The 5,766-nt window shown below is 42.0% G+C and overlaps 1 pseudogene; it reads right to left on the bottom strand.

The window, feature by feature from the left end:
- Window positions 1-2,430: 2,430 nt before the first annotated feature.
- On the bottom strand, window positions 2,431-2,549 carry LOC133369431 (5S ribosomal RNA; annotated as a pseudogene).
- Window positions 2,550-5,766: the final 3,217 nt, after the last annotated feature.

Genomic DNA, 5,766 nt, shown 5'->3' with positions numbered 1-5,766 from the left:
CCTCAAAGCTCTATAACTGCCACCTTGGTAACAGCATTTGTATGTTAGCAGCTGATGAAGGCGGACGCTGAAACGTTTTGGTATTACAATAAAAACCTCTGTTTTGTTAATCAAAATTACATGTATCTGTGTGTGTGTGTGTGTGTGTGTGTGATATTTATGGTAGAGGTTGGTATTAGGTTATATATGAAAAGTGTTAGTAAAGGAAGGGGGAGTGAGTGAGATGGAATGTGGCTGAATGCTGTGTGTTGATTGGCTGAGAGAATGGGGTGGATGTTTCATATTTGAGAAAATGACAGTTGAGAGACAGGGCACAGACTTGAGACAGATAGGGCTTGAAACTGGGAGACAGTAAGGTAGAAGGGAGGTTAGTGTGCATGTGTAGTGAGGCAGGATTGTACTTATAGTCTTTGAGGAACTTGATGTGTGTACTTTTATGGATTGAAGAACAACAATCTGTCACCACACACTTGAGAACCAAGATAAAAATATTCTTCTTAATTCATATTTCCCTTTTAAATAAATCCGTTTGTTTTCACACACAGCTATGCTAGGAGGTAATTAGATAACATTATCTATGGTGGCAACAAGTTCCTGAAGGGGCAAAACCAAGAGTGTAGTAGTCCAGGGTCTCAGGGGGTCTTAGACCCTTTACTTTTTGGGGACCAGGTCTCAGCAGGGTCCTTATGTAACCAGCAACTTGTGAGCCAAGGAGCATGAAAAGGGAATGTGTTAAATTCAGTTCTCCACATTTCTGCAGCAAGTTACATTTTTTAAAAAAAAAAAATCCTCATGAAAATTCTCCAACATTTTAATGTGAATTGCTGCTAATAAACACTTTATAAGCAGTTTTGACTAATGTACACATTTTTTGCAAGTAGTTTGTTGCCATATAATGCATTTGTTTACTGTATGCTATTTCACTCATTTATTCATTGTTATGTACACTTTTCCCTAACATATGTGTTCTTATAACCATTGGTTGGTTGGTGAACTGCATTGCAAAACTCAAATAAGTGCACATTTTGAAGCATGGCTGTGTTTTGGTTCTCCTGTTGCTTTGGAAAGTGTGAATTTGATCAATTCAACTTGAAATGTCAACTGAATTGAATTTCTTGCCCATCCCTATAAGAGACATCTGCCCCACTCAGGGATTTAACATGCAGGACACGGAATAATGGGCTCAAGTTGCAGGAAGCCAGATTTCGAATGGACATCAGGAAAAACTTCCTAACTGTTAGAGCCATATGACAATGGAACCAATTACCTAGAGAGGTAGTGGGCTCTCTGACACTGGAGGCATTCAAGAGGCAGCTGGATAGCCATCTCTCAGGAATGCTTTGATTTGGATTCCTGCATTGAGCAGGGGGTTGGACTTGATGGCCTTATAGGCCCCTTCCAACTCTACTATTCTATGATTCTATGAACATCTCAAGTCCTAGGAGAGAGGGCAGAAGAACTCAAACATGTGTGCATGCTAACCACATTTTTGAAAACGGCATACCTGGTATGGCCACCAAAGGCCAAACCAGGACATTGTTTACCAGAAACTGGTGCCAGAAAGTGGGGTTTGTCCCTGGTAAATAGGAGACAGCTTGTGCATAAGTGTAAACCCACCCCAGGATGAATTTATCTTCCAGTTCTTCCAGATGTTCTGCCTGAGCAGGACGATTCAAACTCACATCAAATTTCCCTTTAGGCACTATTCTGTGGCAACTATAGGCAAGAAGCTATAATTGCCAAAAAGCTCTGGTTCCAGGAGGTGAGCTTTCTACTGTGGAATCTGCTTTTAGGATCCGGAACCCAGTGGTGCTATTAGGCCCATAGCCAGAAATGTTGTAGCAAGGGGAGGGGTGTCTAAGGCTGTCCTGGGGTGCAGGGAGGCAAATCAAAGCAGAACAGTAAGAACCCAGTGGAGAGAGCTCAATATGTTATTTATCTGTTCATTTGTCACATTGATAAATTGCCCATCCAGAGCCCAGGGCGGTGCACAACAAAAGATTAAAAGCAACTAAATCCATCAAGTAGATAAAACATAAACAGATGACCATAAATACCCAGAAAATAATAAAACCACTAAAGCAATGAAATCACTTGCAGCTATTGGGCATTAGAACAACATCTCAATCTCTCAAAAGCCAGAGTAAACACTGGCATCTTCAGCTGGTGTCTGGATGTAAAGAATGAGGAGTGCAAATGTTGCTGTAGGGAGAGGGTGTTCCAGAATCAGGGGATCACTATATGGGCCCTACCACACAGCCTCAAACCATGAATCCTAGACCACATCTGCACCACACATTTAAAGTATTTAGTTGTTATATGCCTTCAAGTCAATTATGACTTCTGGTGATCCTATGAATCTTTTGGATATATGAATAGGGTTTTCATGGTAAGAGGTATTCAGAGGTGGTTTACCACTGCTTTCCTCTAAGCCTATGGCACCTGGTATTCCCAGGAGATCTCCCATCCAAGTACTAACCAGGCCTAATCCTGCTGAGCTTCTGAAATCAGACTAGATCGGGCATGTTCAGGGTAGTATGGCAGTAGGCTTTAAAGCACTATGATACCACTAACAGTTATGGCTTCCAAAGCAGCATGGGAACTGTAGTTTGTTAAGGATGCTGAGAGTGGCTAAGAGACCCCCTTTCCCTGCACAGAGCAATGATTCCCAGAAATCCCTGCGAAAGGGATTGATTGTTAAACCAATTTGGGAATTGTAGTTCTCTAAGGGGAATATTAATCAGCATTTTAGTGCAAAATTTTCCTAATATATACATGTTTACATGTGATTTTGCCCAATATAACCTTTTGCTAAGCAATTTCCTCTAGTACAATGCATTTTTGTATGATATTTCTACAAATATATGCATTTGTATGCACATTTTACCCATATGCATTTTGTACACATTACTTGGCAGAACGAAGGACTGCATTACAAAATTCAGAGAAGTGTGAATTTCAAAGGTTGACTGTGTTTTGGTTTGCATATTGTTTCAGGAAGTGTGGTTGAGCGAAGTTCACCTTTAAATAAAAACAAACTGAATTTCCTCCCCAACCCTAGTCTGGTCTGATTCAGAAGGGCTCTTCTTACATTCTTAATGTCCCTGAAGAGCCCAGGCTCACATGGTCCTCCATCTCTGTAGCTCTGGGCTCTGGTCCTCTGTGCAGGAGCCTGGGTCCTGCTTAAGAACATAATAGCCTGGCTGAATCAGTCCAAATGCCCATCTAGTCCAGCATCCTGTTCTGACAGTGACTAACCAGATGCTTATGGGACTCCCTCAGGCAGGACCTGAGCGCAAGAGCACTCTCCCCTTCTGCAGTTTCCAGCAATTGGCGTTCAGAAACATACTTTGCCTGACAGTTAAGGCAGAACATAGCCATCAGGGTTAACAGCCATCGATAGTCTTATCTTCTATGAATCTGTCTAATCCTCTTTTAAAGCCAACAAGGTTGGTGGCCATCACTGCCTCCTGTGCAAGCAAATCCCATTGTTTCATTATGCACAGTGTGAAGAAGTACTTTCTTTTGTCTGTCCTGAATCTTCCAACATTCAGCTTCATTATATGCCCATGAATTCTAGTGTTATGAGAGAGAGGAAAACTTTTCTCTGTGCACTTTCTCCACACTGTGTATGATTTTACACACATCTGTCATGTTACCTCTCACTCTCTTTTCTCTAAACTAAAAAGCCTTAAAGGCTGTAACCTTTATTCGTAGGAGAGTTGTTCCGTCCCCTTGATCATTTTGGTTGCCCTTCTCAGGATGGATCCTGGGTCCAAACTGGGAAAGAACCCAACCCTCAGCTGCCAAGAGCATTTGTTTCCATTCCCCAGGAGTAAGATGGCAGCTGGTTTAAGTTTTAAGCAAGACTTCCTTGGCTACCCTCTTTTCATTATATTTGACATGTTGGAGCCTGAGTGTTGTAACAGACTTGTAGCCTATGGCATCAGACAGGGGAGATGAAATTTAGAGCAAACATACACACACAAAAAATGTACACAACATCGAATTGACAGCTTGCTGAGGTAGCTTTTTGTCAGACCAACTCGAGCTCAGTCACCGCATGTTGATGTACAGTAGCTGACTTAGCTTTGTTGTGATGGGATGGGATGAAATCACCATTCAGTGTTCCTAATACCCCATGATTTGCTCTATGGCAAGGGGAGGAGGGAAACCAGTACTAACAGATGCTGCAGCAAACCCTAAGTGCACATGAAGCTAATTTGATTGTATATTCCTGTTCTTTAGACCAGCTTGCTCTGGCCTCCCATCCAAGAACTGATCAGGAGCACACCGCAGCTTCACAACTGGTGCTCCTAGGCTGACCCTCCCTTAGCCAGTGTGTAGGGATGAATTTCTGAGTGACGCCTTTGTAAAAGTGGGAAAACAAAACATCTGCATCAGCACTCTGAGAATGCCAAGGGTCCTTTTCTCTGCCTTTCTACCAAACCTACCCTTGCATATTCTTGATATTTCTTTTCCTTCTGGTTTGAAATGAGAAATGGGGTTATAAGGTGCTTATTCCTATAGTTCATTCGTGGAAAAGTCTCTAAAGCCTTCACTTGGGATGGATCATCCCCATGCCAGCTTTCCCTTAGAATCCAATCACTATAACTGGGGTCCTGGGTCTATGATATTGAATAATTTAACAGGTTAGACTGGGATGGGAAACCTCAGGTCTGGAGGTCAAATAGAACACCTCAGGCCTCTCTCTCTGTCCTTGAGACTCTCCTGAGGCCACACTCTTTCTCTTCAGGCCCCATCCCTTATCAGCCATTCTCTGTGCTCCCCTCTGTTGCTCTTGCATGGCTGGAATGTGTCCTCGAACTGTGATAATGTATCTCACTCATGTGGATGGAGTGATATATATGTAGGGATGGGCGAGAAATTTGATTCAGTTCGCATTTCAAGCCGAATCTATCAAATTCGCACTTCTGAACCCATATGAGAACCAAAACACAGCCATCCTTCAAAAGTCACACTTATCTGAATTGTGCAATGCAGTTTGCCAACCAAACAATGTCTGCGGAAATGCATACGTTAGCGGGAAATGTGCATAAAAAGGAATACATGGGTGAAGATAAAATACAAAAATGCATTCTATGACAAGAAATTGCTTGCTAAAATGTGTACATTAGTCAAGACAGCCTACAAAAATGTGTTTATTAGGAGAAATTTGCACTAAAACGCTGGAGAATTTTCGTGAGGATTTTTTTTTAATTAAAAATTCACAAATTGCTGTAAAAATGTGGAGAACTGAATTTAAAATTGGGGGAACCGAAACTGACAGAACTTTCCATCCCTATGTATATGTAGAAATCTCTGAGCTATACACGGCTTAAATGTAACCCAATGGTGTGAATGAAATTTACTGTGACAAAGTATGATAGTGGGAAAAATAGCTACAGTTCCATAACGCAACAGGTACTGCAGTGTAAAAGGAACATTAGAAACTGGGCCAGACGCGACTTCCGGGAAGGGTGACTTAGCCTGTGCCTGCTTTTGAGACGGGCTCCTGCCTCAAAAGAAGCTTATTCAGATATATCAGTCAGTTTTTTCTTTTTTTTTGACTGATTAAACTTCTCCCGGGTAGGGAGAAACGAAGAGATTAACCTCAAAGCCTATTTTTGTTGGGACGACCAGATCTCATTAATTTATGGGACGAGGTCCAGCCGACGAAGGTGGGACGGATTTTCAACAGCAAGCTCTATCTGATAAAGCGAACGTTCACCTTATCTTCTAAGAGAGAACGCACTAACAGGCAAG

The sequence above is a fragment of the Rhineura floridana genome, chromosome 13 (assembly GCF_030035675.1).
Source record: "Rhineura floridana isolate rRhiFlo1 chromosome 13, rRhiFlo1.hap2, whole genome shotgun sequence".
Lineage (NCBI taxonomy): Eukaryota > Metazoa > Chordata > Lepidosauria > Squamata > Rhineuridae > Rhineura > Rhineura floridana.
Note: the sequence above shows the minus strand (reverse complement) of the source record. Positions and strands in the feature narration are given on the sequence as shown.